Raw genomic sequence first — 20,146 nt, forward strand, 5'->3', positions numbered from 1 at the left:
CACCTGTGCTCAATATATTTCTTTAAAATGGCTCTATTTATTTATATTAATTTATTTTAAAAGGAAATGTATGTCACTAGTGAAAATGGACCATGAAATTAATTTACTAGATAAAAAGGAATTTGTAAAAAAAAATGTAAAACAGTTACTACATTTAAAATTAAAAATGAAATAAATTTCATATAAATAAGAACAAATTTATTCAAGCTACAAAATTAAGTACCTGAAAGCATGTACCTAAATGAGAAGAATGTAATTATTTATAAGCAGTCAATAATAAGTGAGATGTGCCATTTAATTTGCTTAGATTAAGAAAAAAATATATTTAAAATGGGCCATTCTTGTCTTTTATATTTGTTTATATAGCATAATGTTAAGAATCAATGCATATGTTGTTGAATAAGACAAAGATATTAACTCCCTTCTCTAATGATGTTAGATGCTTAGAATGCCTGAAAAACTAATCCCCTTCGATTCAGAAAGCCCTCTAAAGTGATCTTTAGAATCTTTATTCTATATGTATCAAGTTATTAGGAAGTGTCTGCAAAATAAGGGGAAATGTAGTTTACCTATTCAGCCACCATCTAGTTTGGAAATATACAAAGAAATTTTAGTACTACTTTTATCAGGTATTACAAGGGTCTCTTTTTAAATATTTTAAAATATTTTTATTAAAATTTTTTAATAAAAATATTTTAATGAGTTTTTCTGGTGAAGTTATCCAGACAAGAAGATGATCCAAATTCTCAAAGTCAAATAATCTCCTAAGGCAGATAATTTTCTTCTTCACATATTCTTTCTTTTTGCTTCATCAATTGATCTTCCCACTGATTCCTGTGTGTGCGATTATGCAACATAGGACGTTATTTCCAGGCCTCCTTTGCAGCTAGATTTGCTATTTTGACTGCTCTGAGCAGTGGAATCCATGTGGAAGAAAAGATGTGTTTAACTTCCAGAAGATGTTCTTAAAGGAAGGAGAAATGTCCCTTCCCAGTATTTTTTCTCCTTTCTTCTGGCTGGCATGCAGATGTGATAGAGCTGGAGTAGCGATCTTGGACTACGAGATGGAATCTGTGATGCAAAAATGGTCTGAGAGGAACCAGAAGCCAGAGTTACAAAGCAAAGGAAGCCAAAACCTGCATTGGGTTTTCCTTTCCCCTTCCTTCGACTGCCTCTTTTGAACCTAACCTGGAGCCAGTTGCCCACCAGCCCAGCATCACCTTCACCAGGCCCTCAGTGCTACTGATATGCAAAAGTGGATGAAGCATGTGATGGCTTTTGTTGAGCAAGAAGCTAGTGAGAAAGCCAAAGAAACAGATGCAAAGGCAGAGGAAGAATTCAATATTGAGAAAGGTCGTCTTGGTCAAACCCAAAGACCAAAGATTATGGAATACTATGAGAAGAAAGAATAGCAGATTGAACAGCAGAAGAAAATTCAGACATCCAATTTGATGGATCAAGCAAAACCCAAAGTCCTCAGAGAGGTGAACATATTACAGAATTACCAAATGGAGCGAAACAAAGGCTCAGCAAAGTGATAAAAGACAGAACGAGGCACCCAGTACTGCTGGATGGGCTGGTCCTCCAGCGTTTGTACCAACTGCTGGGGACCCAAATGAGTGTACCTTCCAGGACACAAGGTTTCCCTCTGGTAAAGGCTGCAGTGCCAAAAGCGATTTCTGTGTATAAAATTGCCACCAAAAAAGATGTTGATGTCCAAATTGATCAGGAAGACTAACTGCCTGAGGAGGTAGTGGTGGAGTTGAGACCCATGATGGAGCTCATAAAATATAAGTTTCCAGTACTTTGGAACGCCAGCTAGATCTCCTAGCCCAGCAAATGCTGCCAGAAGGTCAGGGAGACTTGTATCGTACAAATGCCCACAGGAAGTTTTTGGACTCAGCCTCTGGGGAGGTGGGCTCGATCCACTGCTCTACTGCCATGATGTAGAAGTTTCTGATAATTGAAAAGACAAGATATCTGTGTGGCTTCTTCACTGGTCTAATATTCTATATCTATCCGTGGATACCCTTCTGTAGCTAATGCCCTTGGCCTAACTGTTAACAATGAAGGAATTTTTTCACTTAATATGATCGGGAAACCTCCTTCTAGTTTATGTAAAAGTAGCAGAGCTTTCCTTTGCTTCTCCAGCATGAAGGCGAAGGTAACACACGATGGTTCCATGAACTTCATCAAGTCTCTTTCTCTGGTTTCAGTTCTCCGATCTAGAGGGTGATGTGTTTGGTGTTCTCTGACATTAAGCCTCTGCTTTAGGCTTAAAATGCAGGTAATGGGGGACACACATTCCTGCCAGCAGTAGTCACTTCACTGTTCACCTGTTTGGACCTAGAGGGGTTCCTCATCTGTAAATACAACTTAAAATCTAAGCCATGAATATGCATTATTTATCAAAACAGAAGGTTTACATGGGAAAAAATGGTGTGAAAATGCCTATACATCTCTCTTATTGATAATTGTGGAGTACACACACCAATTTTCTGCCTGCATTTATGCACGAGGACAGTAAACATTTATTTTTAGCCAGTATTATTTTGATGTTTTCTGTCACTAAGATTAAGTCAAACAATCATAAGAGGAAAAACTTTCTTTCCATTTTGCAGTTATTTCCTACCCATAGCTGTGTACTCGGAATATTGATATGAACTTGCCTTAGAAGGTAAAGTAGAATTTAACAAATGACCAAATTATATTTGTAATATGTACACATGTTGGGGTCTATTCCTTTTATGTGAGTGGTTATGGAGATTCAAGATTTCATCTAAAAAATTATAAGATCTTCTTACAACCCACACAGATATTGCCCATGAAAAACTAGAGTTTCAGTATGGAAGAAAGCAGTTGTATACTCTACTGCCCATATTTCTGCAGAACTCAGGAAAAAAAGGTTAAACTTTCAGGAGACTTCCTTTTATGTTATTGGAATCTATAGCAGATTTATTATATACCAAATTATTTCTATTAACTCTTCATGCATAGCTTACATTGTAAGGACTTCTCACATATACAGTATAAGGAGTAGATTTTTATACATTCAGACACAAAAGCTTCAGTACATGGGACTCTATTAAAGTAACAGTGGCTTAACTATTAGCACTACTTGGCCAATAAAATACTCCCAGCCTAGGCTGTTAATTGTTATGAACCTGTCACTACAATAGTTTACTGATATTCTGGGTATAACCTAAATGTATTATAGCATAATTCAGAAAAAAATAATGTTGAATGAGATAAAATAATATTCTTGGAGTTCTGTGGCCATGAGGACTTTCCGTCAGTCTTTCTGTTTAGGGTTCAGATTGCTAATATTTTGCTCTGGCTCAGTCTGTCTAATCAGAGGCGGTGACAAACAACCTGGTTAGTGACTTAAAGCAGAGAATTTAAGTCTTGCTTATTCTACTGTCCACCACGTCTTTTTCACTTAGAACCAAGGATAATGGTGTAACCTTTACCTAGGTTACTGCTATTCTCTTGTTAGAAAGACATAAATGGCAAACCATAAGCTGGTTCTTAAAGCTTTGTTCAGAAGCTTCCCAGTTACTTCCCAATTACTCACATTTTACTGACCAAAGCAATGCAGGTAAGCAAACCTAAATCAATAATATTGGGAAATATAATCCTTTCCCCAAAATAGCATTATAAATATGGAAAAAGGTGTTTAAAAATCTAGTCTGGGGGCACCTGGGTGGCTCAGGGGGTTAAAGCCTCTGCCTTCAGCTCAGGTCATGATCCCAGGGTCCTGGGATTGAGCCCCGTATCGGGCTCTCTGCTCAGTGGGGGGCCTGCTTCCCCCTCTCTCTGCCTGTCTCTCTGCCTACCTGTGATCTCTCTGTCAAATAAATAAATAAAATCTATTAAAAAAAATCTAGTCTGTGATCTAATCAACCTGTTACCACGGGGATGCTTTGGTCATATCTCCTTGATAGCATCATAACTGATTCTCTTAGTCAATAGACTAATGATATTTGTGAGGAAGAAGTCCTTATCTGGGGAAAGTTCTTAATGGGGTGCTCCTGGATAAAGACGACTTATAACAAATAGAACAGAATCTATGAATTTTTGAGGCATGGCCCTAGAAAATATCACACTAGCTGGTGGGAAATTAGAGATGTTTCATAAACACAATACTCCTTAATATCCAAGATATGGAATATCCTTTGATAACCCACATACCTCACTTAGAGATTTTGTCTATTCTTGGCCAAGAGTAAATGTTCACTGTGGGAAGGAAAGAACCCAGGGGCTGCTCAGCATGTCTTAGAAGTCTCTTTGCTTTATCTGAGTCTCTTGATTATCTGTATCCTTGAAATTACTAGAGGAACCTGATTTTGAGTATGATGTCCAACCCATTTAAGATTGATTTGATAATTCAGTCCTTTCTGTTACTCAGCAAATCATATGGCCAAGCCTGATAACAGTGCAGTGAAGGGGAAGCAATTATTTTTGAACACTAATGTAATCTACTATGCTCATTGTGCTTATTGATATATTTAAATTTATTAATGGCTTCTTACTTTGTTTTTTAAAATGCTTTTCTTTGTGTGCATGTTTTCTGTTTGCTTTCTATTTGATCAATATTTATTCCCATAATACTCTTTATTGGTTTGCAATTTATATCTCATTTCTGGGATTTATTGGCAACCAGTGATTTTTTTTAAAAAATGGTTTCATAATTTTACCTTTTCCAGAATGTCATATAGTTAGGATCACACAGTATTCAACCTTTTCAGACTGACTACTTTCACTTACTAATCTGCCTTTAAGATTTCTCCATGCCATTCTGTGGCTTGTAGCTCATTTATTTTTAGTGTTGAATAATATTCCATTGTCTAAATGTACCACAATTTATTTATCTGTTCACCTGCTGAAGAACATCTAGGTTCCTCTGATTAACTTTTTTTGCTCAGTATAATACCCTCTAGTTCCATCCACATGCTTGCAAACGGCAAGATTTCATTTTTTGATGGCTACATAGCATTCCATTGCACTTATGCAATGGAATACTATATATATATATAGATATAGACATCTATCTATCTATCTATCTATATCTATCTCTATCTCTATCTCTATCTCTATCTCCATCTATCTATATCTATATCTATATCTATATCTATATCTATATCTATATCTATATCTATATCTATATATATGAACCACATCTTCTTTATCCATTCATCTGTTGATGGACATCTAGGTTCTTTCTGTAGTTTGACTATTGTGGACATGCTGCTATGAACATTCGGGTGCATGTACCCCTTCAGATCACTACGTTTGAATTTTTAGGGTAAATACCTAGTAGTGCAATTTCTGGGATGTAGGATAGCTCTGTTTTCAACTTTTGAGGATACTGTTTTCCAGAGTGGCTGCACCAGCTTGCATTCCCAACAGTGTAGGAGGGTTCCCCTTTCTCTGCATCCTTGCCAACATCTGTCATTTCCTGACTTGTTAATTTTAGCCATTCTGACTGGTGTGAGGTGGTATCTCATTGTGGTTTTGATTTGTACTTCCCTGATGCCACGCAATGTTGAGAGCTTTTTCATGTGTCTCTTGGCCATTTGGATGTCTTCTTTGCAGAAATGCCGGTTCATGTCTTCTGCCCATTTCTGGATTGGATTCTTTGTTCTTTGGGTGTTGAGTTTGCTAAGTTCTTAATAGATTTTGGATACTAGCCCTTTATCTGATATATCATTTGCAAATATCTTCTCCCATTCTGTCAGTTGTCTTTTGGTTTTGTTGACTGTTTCCTTTGCTGTGCAAAAGCTTTTGATCTTGATGAAATCCCAATAGTTCATTTTTGCCTTTGGTTCACTTGCATTTGGTGATATTTCTAGGAAGAAGTTGCTGTGGTTGGGGTTGAAGAGGTTGCTGCCTATGTTCTCCTCAAGAATTTTGATGGATTCCTATCTTACATTCAGATCTTACATCCATTTTGTATCTAATTTTGTGTGTGGTATAAGGAAGAAGTCCAGTTTCCTTCTTCTACATGTGGCTGTCCAATTTTCCCAACACCATTTGTTGAAGAGGCTGTCTTTTACTATTGGACATTCCCACTTCATCAAAGATTAGTTGACCTTAGAGTTGAGGGTCCATTTCTGGGCTCTCTATTCTGTTCCATTGATCTATGTGTCTGTTTTTCTGCCAGTACCATACTGTCTTGATGACAGCTTTGTAATAGAGTTTGAAGTCTGGATTAGTGATGCTGCTAACTTTGGTTTTCTTTTTCAACATTCCTCTGGCTATTTGGGATCTTTTCTGGTTCCATATAAATTTTAGGATTATTTGTTCCTTTTCTTTGAAAAAAATGGATGGGATTTTGATAGGGATTGCATTAAACATGTAGATTGCTTTAGGTAGCATAGACATTTTCACAATATTTATTCTTCCAATCCATGAGCATGGAATGTTTTTCCATTTCTTTGTGTCTTCCTCAATTTCTTTCATGAGTAAATGAAAGAAATTTATGGTTTTATAGAACTTTATAGTTTTCTGAGTACAGATTCTTTGCCTTGTTGGTTAGGTTTATTCTTAGGTATCTTATAGTTTTGGGTGCAATTGTAAATGGGATCGACTCCTTAATTTCTCTTTCTTCTGTCTTGTTGTTGGTATATAGAAATGCAACTGATTTCTGTGCATTGATTTTATATGCTGACAGTTTACTGAATTCCTGTATGAATTGTTGCAGTTTTGGAGTAGAGTCTTTTGGGTTTTCCACATAAAGTATCATATCATCTGCAAAGAGTGAGAGTGTGACTTCTTTGCTGATTTTGATGCCTTTTATTACTTTTTGTTGTCTGATTGCTGAGGCTAGGACTTCTAGTACTATGTTGAATAGAGTGGTGATACTGGACATCCCTGCCGAGTTCCTGACCTTAGGGGAAAAGCTCTGTTTTTCCCCATTGAGAATGATATTTGCTGTGGGTTTTTCATACATGGGTTTTATGATATTGAGGTATGTTCCCACTCTCCCTACACTTTGAAGAGTTTTGATAAAGAAAGGATGCTGTACTTTGTCAGATACTTTCTCTGCATCTATTGAGAGCATCATCTATTGAGAGTATCTTGTTCTTTCTTTTATTAGTGTATTATATCACATTGATTGATTTGCAGGTGTTGAACCAACCTAGCAGTCCAGGAATAAATCCCACTTGGTCATGGTGAATAATCCTTTCAATGTACTGTTAGATCCTATTGGCTAGTATTATAATGAAAATTTTTGCATCTGTGTTCTCCATTTTGATGGGGTCTTTGGTTTTGGGATCAAGGTAATGCTGGCATCGTAAAATGAGTTTGGAAGTTTTCCTTCCATTTTTGTTTTTTGGAATGGTTTCAGGAGAATAGGTATTAATTCTTCTTTAAATGTTTAGTAAAATTCCCCTGGGAAGCCATCTGGCCTTGAGCTCTTGTTTGTTTGGAGATTTTTGATGGCTTCTTCAATCTCCTTACTGGTTATGGGTCTGTTCAGGTTTTCTATTTCTTCCTGGTTCAGTTTTAGTAGTTTATATGTCTCTAGGAATGTATCCATTTCTTCCAGGTTGTCAAATTTGCTGGTGTATACTTGCTCATAATATGTTCTCATAATTGTTTGTATTTCTTTGGTGTTGGTTGTGATCTCTCCTCTTTCATTCATGACTTTATTAATTTGGGTCCTTTCTCTTTTCTTTTTAATAAGTCTGGCCAGGGGCTTATCAATCTTATTAATTCTTTCAAAGAACCAACTCCTAGTTTTGTTGATTTGTTCTACTATTCTTTTGATTTCTGTGTCATTGATTTCTGCCCTGATATTTATTATTTCTCTTCTCCTGATGGGTTTAGGCTTTCTTTGCTGTTCTTTTTCCAGCTCCTTTAGGTGTAGGGTTAGGTTGTGTACTTGAGACCTTTCTTGTTTCTTGAGAAACACACACACACACACACACACATTAGGGTAAACACGGTGAAGGGATGGAATGTGACTGTAAAGATGAAAATTAAAATAGACTCTAAAAAAGGAATTGATAAGTTGATTGAAAAAAGATACGAAAGAAAAAGAGGAAAGAATGTGATCAGGCTGGAGACTAGAACAAATCCATGTGCTAGATTTAGGGTATATTTTGATCTATTAGAAGAAATTGTATCCCAAAATTTAAAAAAAAAAACAAAAACCTGTATGTATGTAAAAATAAGGTTAAATACAATGAAAGGATAAAATAGGACTATAAAAATGAAAATTAAGAAAGATTTTTAAAAAGGTATTGATAATATAAAATCGTTTAGAAAATGTTAAAATAAGAGAGCAAAATTCAAAAATTTAATTAATTAAATTAATTAAGAAATTTAAAAATAGAATAAGAAAAAAACAATAAGAAAAATATAAAATAAGACAAATATAAATTATAAAATAAGAAAAAATAGAATAAGAAAAAATAAAATAAAAAAAAATTAACTTTGAAAGACTAAAGGATCATGGGAAAAAAGCCATGAATTCTATGTGTTGCTTTCCCCTAGCTCTGGAGTTCTGCAATTCTCATTGATCTATGAACTTGGTCTTGGCTGAATGTTCTTGCTGATCTTCTGGGGGAGGGGCCTACAGTGATTCTCAAATGTCTTTGCCTGAGGTGGAATTGCACCCCACTTGCCAGGGGCCAGGCTAAGTAATCTGCTAGGTTTTGGTCTTGGGAGCTTTTGTTCCTTGAGCACTTTCTGTATAGCTTTGGAAGACAGGATTGTAAATGGCAACCTCCCAATCTATGGCCCATAGGATCTAAGAGCTCAAGGCCCCACTCCTCAATGAGCCCTCAGAGAAAGCCGTCAGTCAGTCCTGTCTCCCTGGTCTCTGGCTGCGCTCTGTGCTCACCAGCCTGTGACCGAGCATTTCTGTCTCTAGCACACAGCCCCCTTTAGAGTCTCCAAACCCAGCGCTGATTCCTGTAGCACACTCCCACGCCACTCCTCCCGGAGGAAGAAGGTGAGTTTCCCTGGATCTGCTACTTGTTTGGTTCCTGCCCAGCAGTGGGCCAACTGTGCCATGGATCCCAGTTTAAGGTAACCCCAAGCCGAGAGCCCACTCCTCAGCTCCGTTTCTGCAGCCAGCTTCCCCTCTCTGATACCTGGGAGTTCTGCCACACTCAGATACCTCTGGTCTTTTTATGACCTTGCAGGTCCTGAGACCACACTGTCCTTGTGAGGGCCCCACCCCCTGCTTAGCCTCAGGAGTGATGTTCCTCAGTGGAACAGACTCCTAAAAGTTCCAGTTTTGTGCTCCGCTGCTCTACTGCTTGCTGGGAGCCAGCCCCTCCTCCCGTGGTCTGTCTTCCTGAATGTTGCCTCGGATTCACTTCTCCACACAAGCTACCTTCCAGAAAGTGGTTGATTTTCTGTTCCTAGAATTGTTGCTCTTCTTCTCTTCGGTTTCCTATAAGTTTATAGGTTTTCAGAATGGTTTGATAACTATCTAGCTGAACTCCCAGGACCTGATGATATTTAGGTCTCCTACTCCTCCACCATCTTGCTCCTGCTCTTTGAGGATTTTTGTTTGTTTGGATTTTGTTGGGGTTTTTTGTTTGTTTGTTTTGTTTTTTGTTAAATGTGTAAGGTCTATGTCTAGATTGATTGATTTTTTTAAATTATTTATTTATTTGACAGATGGGGGAGAGAGCAAGAGAACACAAGCAGGGAGAGAAGCAGAGGCAGAGGGAGAAGCAGGCTCCCCATGAAGCAGGGAGCCCAACATGGGGCTCAGTCCCAAGTCTCTGAGATCATGACCTGAGCTGAAGGCAGATGCTTAAGGACTGAGCCATCCTGGTGCCCCTGATTGATTGATTTCAGACATAGTTGATTCTCTCTGTTGACTTATTTTAAATGCTCTTTAAAAATGTTCATCTGTACTATTATCATCCTAATTCTTCTAAATTGTGTGTGCCAGATTTCTGTTATGATGGTCCATTTTTGTGTTCTCTTTTATGATTTTAAAATTTTAATGGTGAGGTTATTCTCAGAACACCTTGTTTTTCTGAAAGAATGCTATGTCTTGGAGTGACGACATTATTTCTACAAAGCACATTTACATTTACCTCTACTGGTGTCCTATTGGTTTCCTACTTGTAGAACAGTTTTCATGTTGAGTCTTTACTACTACATTCTCACACTCATAAATGGTGCCTTCTAGTTTTTATTATCCCATGGCTTATTCTTTTATTCTTAGAATCCCATGAAGGTGATAGAATTTTTTTTGACATGTTTTGTTTGGGCAAATAATTACTTTTGTCTCCCTTTAGTGAAGAGAGCAGTCCTTTGATGCTCTTGGCTTTATAAAATGGGTTCTGTTTTTGTTCTCTTCCTAGCTTGAGCTTGGGGCTACCACTCTTACAGGCATTATAATCTCAACCCCACACCTTTTTCCCATTAGGAGATTTTAATTTAAATTCAATTAATTAACTATAGTGTATTAGAGGTAGAAGTTAGTGATTCATCACTCTTATATGATACCCAGTGCTTATGACATCACATGTCCTCCTTAATGTCCAACACCAAGTTATTGCATCCCCCCCACCGCCCTTCCCTCCAGCCCCACACTTTAAAGTTGCTGTATGAATCATCCCACATCAGCCACTGTGAGAATTCCCACTGATGGCTCTGGCTTTAAATTCCTTATATTTTCATAAGATTTTTGCTAAAGAGTATTTTTTTCTTCAGTGTCAGCTATTCATATAATTCTTTTAATTTTATATTTTATTCAATATTCCCATGTATTTGGAGTGGAAAATGGCATATCTATGTCAAATTGGTCTACCATATTTAGCAGATTACATAAAAATAACATTTTTCTTATAGTGGACTCTAGTGATTTACTCTTTTAGAACTAGCACTGAATTTATTGCAGATTTATGTCATTCAAAAGAAAGTGACACTATTACTAAACATCTAACAAATTATGGATTTATTTATTCCAGTTACTTTCAAATGTATTAAATTATTTAGTTGTTATATCAACTCAGTAAGATAAGTCTATTATACAAGTAAGGAAATTGAAATGTAGAAAATTAATTTGTTTAAGTCACCATAAAATCCATGGAGAATCTATAATGTCTCATTCTGGATTCAGAGACTTTAAAAACAGTATGCCAAAGCAATACTAAATTAATACCTATATTCCCCCCTCAAAAAAATCATAGCATTACTTGTTAAAATGCTAGAAACAGCAGAATGCCAGAAGGTTCAATGGCATAAAAAAATCATAATTGCTAAAGTTAGCAATTGACATTCATAATTGTTTAAACAGAATTTATGTTTTACTTAGGGAAATAGAAAGTTTTTTTGATATTTTAAGGTCTTCATAGTAATGATTATTGCTTAAATTAGTGCAGTGTAATGCACATGTTTTGGGTGATCTTACTTAGTATATTTTCTATTAAAAAGAAGTGAAAGCAACACAAATAATAGCATGAACTTCTACTATCAAAGAGTATTTTATTATTCTTACTTAGAGAGTAATTTCTTGAGATAATAAATTCTAGATGATAACCTATAGAATCAAAACCTACATAAACAATTTAAACCTAGAATATCTGAAATAAAATAATCTTTTGGAAAAATGCTTGAAATATATTATCACTATTTAATTTAAAATCTGCTATAGAGTTATCAAAAAATATGTTTTGATAGTACAACTCTAACAAAAAAGCTAGCATCTTTCAGGAAATAGATATTTCAGCAGGTTCTTAATGTTTTGAAATATAATCATCATAATATTCACAGTTTGACATCAACTCATGTGATGTGATGTGATGTGATGATGTTGAGGTTCATTTAGGTATATGATCATATTTGTACTTTGGTGGGGTCCACAGTTAGTTAAAAACAGTCTTTAAGAGAGGCTTTATTCTCAGCCTAGTTTTTCTCTAAGCCATGTTCAAGGAGACTTAAATTCTACCAAAAACAATCTTAAAAAAGTTTTTTCTCTAATCAAGAAATCACAGGCTTGTTACTTTAATACAGATGCCTATAACTGGACTTAAACTGGTTTAAACAGAAAGCCTATGAAGTAATTATGTAATATAATTATGGAGTCTGATAATCTTATAATCTTAAGTGTGAATTTCCAGCAATTTAATCTTAAGTGTGAAGTCCCAGCAATTTTGTGCAATTCGTATCATAGGTTTTTTTTTTTAAGATTTTATTTATTTATTTGACACAGAGAGAGAGAGCACAAGGGGTCAGAGCAGCAGGCAGAGGGAGAGGGAGAAGCAGGCTCCCCGATGAGCAGAGAGCCTGCGTGGTCTTGATCCCAGGGCCCTGGGATCGTGACCTGAGCTGAAGGCAGATTCTTAACTGACTGAGCCACCCAGGCTTCCCTTGTATTGTAGATTCTGATGAAAATGGTACCCCTTGGAGTGAAGCTGATCACAAGCTACATAGTTGTTCAAGGCACCTTTGTGAAGGAAAGACCATTTACAGTAACACACCAGAAAGAGAGCAAAGAGAATAAATATGAAGACATATCAGCACTATTGATGGCTAAGGCACTATGATTAAGGGGGAGCATCTTATTTATTTTTTAGGGAATATTAGAAAACTACAAAACCATCCAGACGGAAAGCTGACTGTAGACCATTTCATACCATATTCTCAGTTCTCAAACCTCCTCTGGGACGGACACTAAGGTTGCCGTTACTATAATAGTGGTACTTGGTTTGGGGCTTCCTAGGCTGGTTCAGGTTGTTGAAATCTGTTCTAGGTGGTTTGCACATACTTTCTCATGTAATAATCATGACAAGCTTGAGAAGCATGTATTATTCACCCTGTATATTTGCTGAGGTAGCTGAAATTTAGGAATGTTAAGAACTCGCTCATGTTTGAGGATCCAGGTTTGCCACATTATCTTTTCTTTCTGCTATGCTTCCCTCATGCATTTGTGAGCACTTAAGAATTAGTAGGTTTCACTTTTGCCTAATATGCTAATGAAACAGAAATTAATGTTATAATATTGACAAGTTTTTTTTGTAAAATAAGGTCATCTTTCGTACTGACGTCACTTTTATTTCAGTTATTTTTATTTTATTTCAGTTATGTCTTTGCTCAAACTCACTTTTATGCAGTTTATATCTAAACTCTTCTAAATCAAGCAATCTATACTTGTCACAAACTATTTCTTTGCCACTCCCTTCTTATTCCTGAAATTTGATTTCCAGCTTCAATGACTTCCTCAAAGAGTGATTTTTCTTCTTCATCCTTGTTCTGCTTGACTTTTCTATAACATTAAACTTATTAATCATCCATTCCTGTTTTTAGCTCCCTTTATTTGCATGACCCTGAAGAGGTCCTGTAACTGTCAACTGTCCTTTTAATTGCTGACCACCCATGCATTCCCTAGCCTCCACCTTGTTTGGCTTAACTTCACTAAGCCCAGTTTCCCCAGTTGTCTTCTCATTTTAAGGAGGACTTCCAAAGCTTCATCTTAAACCATTACGTACTTCTCTTTCTTTTGTGTGCTTCAGTTACATTATCACCTAAGTGATAGTCATTAAATCATTTTTATGTTAGAAACTCTATTGTTGTCATAATAAATCACAACAGTTTTAGGTGTTTAAAACCATATACATGTATTATCCAGGAGTTCTCCATGTCTGAAGTGTAGGCACAGTGTAGCTCAGTTGGTTCATGAAATCATGTCAGCAGGCTGTATTCCTTCTTGGAAGCTCAGGGATGAACCTTCTTTGAAGATCCTTCAGCTTATTGTAAGAATTTATTTCCAAACATTTGTAGGACTGAGGTTCCCTTTCCTTGCTAGCTGTTGGCCAGGAATCATTTTTAGTTTTTAGAGACTTCTTCCATTCCTTGGGACGTTGCCACCACTCTCCGTGTCAGCAATGGTGGGTTGAGTCATTCTCATGCTTCCAAAATCTCTCTTCACCTTCCCATCTGCCTAACTTATCCTCTCCCTCTCTCTTCAGTGGTATCTCTCTAACTCTTCTGCTTCCCGTGGCTCATGTGATTACATTGGGCCCACCTGAATAATTGAGGATATTCTGCTTATCTTAAACTGAATTGATTAGTAACCTTAATTCCTCTGCAAAATCTCTTCACCAAAGTATATAGATTACTATTCCATTCAATATCCAGGAAACAGGAATTGAGGGGTATAGCACCTCCTAGAAATCTGACATCTCAGTTACTTATATCTTTAGCCCAACACCAGTCAAATATTTTCAGTTATTAATAATATTCCACTTGACTGTTCCCCAAATCTAATTTTTCACCAAAAAAACTTATTTCTTGCCTGTTTTCATATTCTGCCTACATAACCACTCTGAAAGATAGTATCTTAGACTCTTCAATTAGAATTCATTTTACCCATTTTCCTTTTTTTTTCTATATTTCAATCTCCTGCATCAGAATTAGCTAATTCTTTGTGATAGCTTTCAACTTAGCTCCGTCTTATTTTTGCATGATATCATCCTTTCTCATGTTAACATTGATTGACTAAATGAATTTAATGTAAATGCTGTCATCAGATGCCAATCTACTATTATATGCTGGCAAATAAAATGTCCGTAGTTACTGTTTAATACTTGGGAACATTAGCACAAAGCTGATTTTATAGCCATAGTGCTAACCATGTTTTTAATTTGCCTGAGCATATGCATCTTTGCATTTATTTCCTTTTGAAAATCTGACCCTGTGTCTTTTAAATTACCCATGAAATTTATGTGTATTCTACAAATGGGTTTTCCATTTTTCTGCTCAGGAAAAAAAAGTACGTTATTGCTTCTAATAGATGACCAGTCCCTAAAGATAATAGAGCCTTGGTCCTCCCTCTTAAATTTATGTAAACATGATTAATTAATGTAAATGACACACATTTCATTGTTTCTATAAAACAACTACTGATTTAGGACAAGGCTAGGATGATGAATAATTCTGGAATGTTCCAGTTCTGGTGGAAATTATAGTCATTAGAGGGAGACAAATTATAAAGCTACTTTCAAATATCAACAAACAAAACAAACCAGAAAACACACACATGGCTTTTTAGGCTATAATAGCAGAGACTGCATTTTATTCTGTACGTGATGAGAAGTAACTGAGGAATTACTAAATACATACACACATGTGCACTTGCAATGAGTCAAACCTATGAGGAAGTGCAAAAATTAGTTAAAAGATTGGCTATGTGTTCCCAAAAGCCATGGTTCTGAGTTGTTAGAGCAGTTAAATAATTGATATATAGAGATTTAAAAATTAAGTGGAGCCATTGCTTTAGGCAGGATGTTAGTAGGTTAGTGGTATCATCTCAGATCTCAGGCTTTAGTCCTCTGTTCATCCAAAGTGATTGCAAACTGAAAGTTTGACTGAGGTCAATGACACTAACTTATGATTGATTACAATTAAAATTCTGGTACGGTAACTCACCATGATAAATGTGTTTCACTTGAGAAACAAGGAATATCAAAGGCCATGTCCACATGGGGGAAAATCAAACCAAGGTAAAAATTGTGCAAACCAAGAGAGTAAGCAAATGCCAGTTATAAATGGAGTTAAGTATATATTCAAGGGTAATTTTGACATTTTAAATGGTTGAGGGTACTAGGCAATTTATTTTCTATTTATATAATTGCAACTGCATCTTCTACTTTGATCTCTGGAATATTCACAACTGGAACCCTGCAACACTATTTTAGAAATCTTACTACCTGGAGACTGCCATGCTGTGAGGAAGCAATGCCACATAAAAATGGTATGTGCAGGTATTCTGAACAGTGGTCTTAGTGTTCTTGTTATCCTGGCCAAGTGCTAGACTTGGGAGTGAATGAGTTTGAAATGGTTCTAGCCCCAACCATCAAGTTACTCATCATCTTAGAGTCCTTCTTTTTGAAATCTCAGCAACCATGGAGCAAAATCAAACAAAAACAAAAACAAAACTTCTTATTATGCCTTATTTGAGTTCCTGACCCACAGGATCTAGGAATATAATGTAAAGGGTTGTTTCAAGCCACTAACTTTTGGAGTAATTTGGTATACAATGAAAGTAAGGAAAAAGATATAATAAAAATTATTTCAATTTTTCTCATAAATCACTGTGACTATGTTATGGTACTATGCTGTATATTTTCACACTAACTTGTGTTTATTAAGGCATCCACCAAATAAAGTGAATAAAAGTAAGATACATACATAAGATAATTAGAATCTCTTTATCAGAATATTTTATTAATCTTTAATTTAAACTTGTATAACCCACATCATTATCTCATATTTCTTCCTATTTTCAGAATGTCTAGTACAGTGCATGGCACATGAGAGCTCAGTACATATTCGAATATTCTTTTTTTTAAAATCAGCTTTTCTATTCATTGGTAGATGGCACAAAACAGAGGCAAAAATTGAAAGGTGACACTTACAGAAGAATGGTTTCTCATTTGGAAATTATTGGGAAACTTCTTTAATGGAATAGATAATTAATTTTTTCAGGTATTAACTATTATCTACATCTCTACATACTAAAAAAGTGTCATGGAACTATAATTACACTGATTTCTCACTTTTGTTTGAAAAATGAATAGAAAAGCCCTATACTCTTTGAAAGGAAATCAACTGTGAGCATACTAATCTAACTTGCAATCAGAATAAAGAGAAAACATTTCTGAGTACTTAATATTAAGACAAAAGCAAATTGTGCTTTTAAGTTCAATTGAATTCATATGCAAGGTTATTATGCAATAAGGAGAAAGATGATTCAGTCCCTTTAAATATTGTATGGGATTCTTCTTTGACAATATTCTTTAAACTGTATCCTGCTCATTCATTAGAGTATATTAGCTGTATTCAAAGTATTGTAGGCAGCCTTATTTTAAGGCAACAGCAACCTTAATTAAGGAACTCTTGATCAGACTCTTAGTTAATATTTGAATCATGTTAAAATTATTATTCTGGGTAGTTTCCTTTTTCTTTGTCATGGGTAACCCTGACTACATTATAGAAAAAGTAGGTGAATAGGTTAAAATGGGGAAGATGTTACTTTTATTGTATTTATGGATAAGTTAAAATTGCAATATTCAATTAATTAGTCAAACACATTCCTGGTCTCTCAGCTTTTAAGCTGAATGCTGCAATTAGTGATGCCAGACCTATGTCTTAATAGGATTAGTCAGGGCTATAGATAGAGTAGAGTTGAGCAGAAAACCTGCAGCCTCCTGTTGTTTACTCTAAGATAAATAGTAGAGATAAATCAACCAGTTCTTTTCACAATTGCCCTTGTACCCCCAAGAGAGTCAACTTTTCATTGTTAAAGTGACAACATGATGAATCTCAGTATGAAATGTCAGTCACACCTCATTACTTTATCTCATTCTTTTGTCCAGCCTTTGGAAGGCAATCTTTCCTTTGGATGCGTTTGCTGATATGGCACCTTATATTCATGCCAACCTTTGAGGACAACTCTTCCCTTTCCTTTCTGAAATAGGACGTATGCCATAAAGTACATGGTGAATTACTTTCTTGGAATGCTAGTACTATCTCATCTTAGTGAGTTTCTTCATTGGTTCCCAGTACTTCTCAAGGAATTTTACAAACCTTAATATCCTCTCTCTGTGTCTCTCTGCCTCTGTCCTTGTCTCTCTGTCTCACACTCACACACACACACACACACAGACACACACACCAGTGCACAGTGATTCACATTCACTTAAACGGAACATGATAGAAAAGTAAACTGTATTTCCCTGTTTTAAGTTTTGATAAAACACGCTTAAATTAATTCTGCAGTGCCGGGGCGCCTGGGTGGCTCAGTGGGTTAAGCCTCTGCCTTCGGCCCAGGTCATGATCTCGGGGTCCTGGGATCGAGACCCTCATCGGGCTCTCTGCTCAGCAGGGAGCCTGCTCCCCGCCCCCCCCCCACCTGCCTCTCTGCCTACTTGTGATCTCTCTCTCTCTGTCAAATAAATAAATAAAATCTTTAAAAAAAATTAATTCTGCAGTGCTGGCGAGAAGGGAAAATAAAAGCACAGAAACAAAGGGTTTGAGCACATTCTGTTAGTGCTGAAGAATAACTTGCGATTAAGCGTCTTAAAAGAAACTCCCTACTAATTCTACCAAGCACCATGATCAAGAATGAGTCTCATTGAACTGCCAAAAACACCCCAGATTTAAACCCTTTCTTCTAAAATGAACAAAAGACTGTGAATTATTTTAAAAAGTATGCATGCAGTCTGTTACTGAAATGTCTTTCATTTGTTTACATTGATGTTAAAATGGTAAATAAATGGGAAGAAAGAGTTTAATAAAAAGTCTATAAAATTGCCTCACCCTGCTGGTAATAACTATGTTTATGACAATAGTCATATCAGCTGCACTTGCTTAAAAGATTAGTTCTTCACTTGTGGATCTCATCTGAACTTTCTATGCCATGCTTGCATTCTTAGACTCATGAGAGTTGTTGGAATGTATAGTATCTCATAAAACTGTTGCCACCAAAAATGTTCCCTTTGCTCAAAATCCTGTTTTCTTTTCACAGCTAGCATTGAATTTCTCTCCATGTTTTATTAGTTTATAGATCTATAATGAAATTAAAGAAGTGGTTTTACTTAAAATATCAGCTTTTGGCATATTAAAAACAATAACCTTCAATAAGCAAAGTCTCCAAGCCAACGATACAGAGTTCCATTCAGCTTCAGTCCTTTCTAGAAGATGTCAGTGTACAACCACCAAAAGAAAAAGAAAAAGAGAAAGAGAATGAGCAGCAGTTAAGATAAAAAAATTTTATTTGGTGAAAATGATGAGATTTCTTGTATTAATTCAAATATTGGGATTTTTTTTAATAACTGAAAGGTAAAATTACTAGATGGCCTCAAATTACATAATAAGTATTTTTAGGGAGAAAAAGAAAACATTAGTTGGATGCAGGGTACATATCATTAGGCCATTAGCCCAAATTTTGACAAATGTAAGAGAGGTCATTGCCCTGTGTGATTTTGACATAATCAGCTTTGCTGTGTAAATCAGGTTGGTTTAAAGAAAGATGCCTCAGTTGTGTTGAGCTCTTAAAAACAACTTTAAAGTCACAAATGACATGCTTCATACATTGTTTTCTGTGTGTAGGAATGTGACGGGTTAATAGTAGGCATACTAATATAAATATCAGTCTCAAAATATTTTTTTTTAAAGTGCTCATGATTTGGTGCTTGATTAAACAGCATTACAATTGTAACTTCACTCTCTTTGCTAAGCTCTCCATCAGTTTTTATGTATTATAATTTTTAATTAGTCTAAATGATGTTGGAAACAACAGCTCCAGTGTTCAACCTCTTCTCTAACAGGCTTGTCTGTCTTCAGTCTGGTGGGAGAGCACTTCGCGCCTGGCGGGAATGCAAAGCTGTGTCTAAGCTTCTCCCACTGGCCCAGCCGCAACAGCAGGCTCTGCTCAGGAGGCCAGGGAAGAACTGCATTCCGGCGGGAGGTGAAGGCCAGTTGAAAAGCCTTTGAACTGCATTTCTTCCATTCACGTTTGAATGCATTTGGGGCTGTTTTAGCCGGTGCACTGCTCAAACAGTTCCCTGATAACATTCATTCATCATTTAGGCAAGGATGGGCCCAATGGTGAGCGGGATATCTGCCTTTATAGGGCAGGAAAAAGTTACATGTGTTTACTTAAGTAATGCAGGCTGAACCTCTTTAATTCAAATGATTTTTTTTTTATTAAGAAATATAAGGTAAACTTAATATATCACCAACCACACCCTAAGTAATTTGGCATAGACAGTATTTTAAAACACACTGTTAGTGGTGGGGTATATAAATTGTAGTTGGAGAGAGCAAGATATTCTGAAGTGAGGGTATACTTATTATGAGTTAATTACCCGGAGATTGATTTTTTTTTGGAAAATTAATAAAATCTGATGATAGCTTTGTCCTAAAACTTAGAATATAAAATATCTTTTATGCTCTTTAACAAAATGAATTAGGCTAATAAAATGTGTGCATAAATATTCTCAGACTAGAATTAAGTAGAGCTGCTCAGAATGTCCATGATGTGCTGGCAGTTTTACACACACTTAAGGCATTGTTGATCAATGCAAAGCATAAGCCCACTCTAGTCAATTTAGTGTTTGGGGTTATCTTTACAACTCATTCAAATTACCTCATAGCAGAATCAATC

At 36.1% G+C, this 20,146-nt stretch overlaps 1 pseudogene across 1 annotated transcript; it reads left to right on the forward strand.

The window, feature by feature from the left end:
• Nucleotides 1-1,247: 1,247 nt before the first annotated feature.
• Nucleotides 1,248-1,950, forward strand: LOC308352473 (V-type proton ATPase subunit E 1-like; annotated as a pseudogene). Its single transcript has one exon. The product of its transcript is annotated as a V-type proton ATPase subunit E 1-like (transcript).
• Nucleotides 1,951-20,146: the final 18,196 nt, after the last annotated feature.

The sequence above is a fragment of the Martes martes genome (genome assembly GCF_963455335.1).
Source record: "Martes martes genome assembly, chromosome: 11".
NCBI classification, from domain to species: Eukaryota; Metazoa; Chordata; class Mammalia; order Carnivora; family Mustelidae; genus Martes; species Martes martes.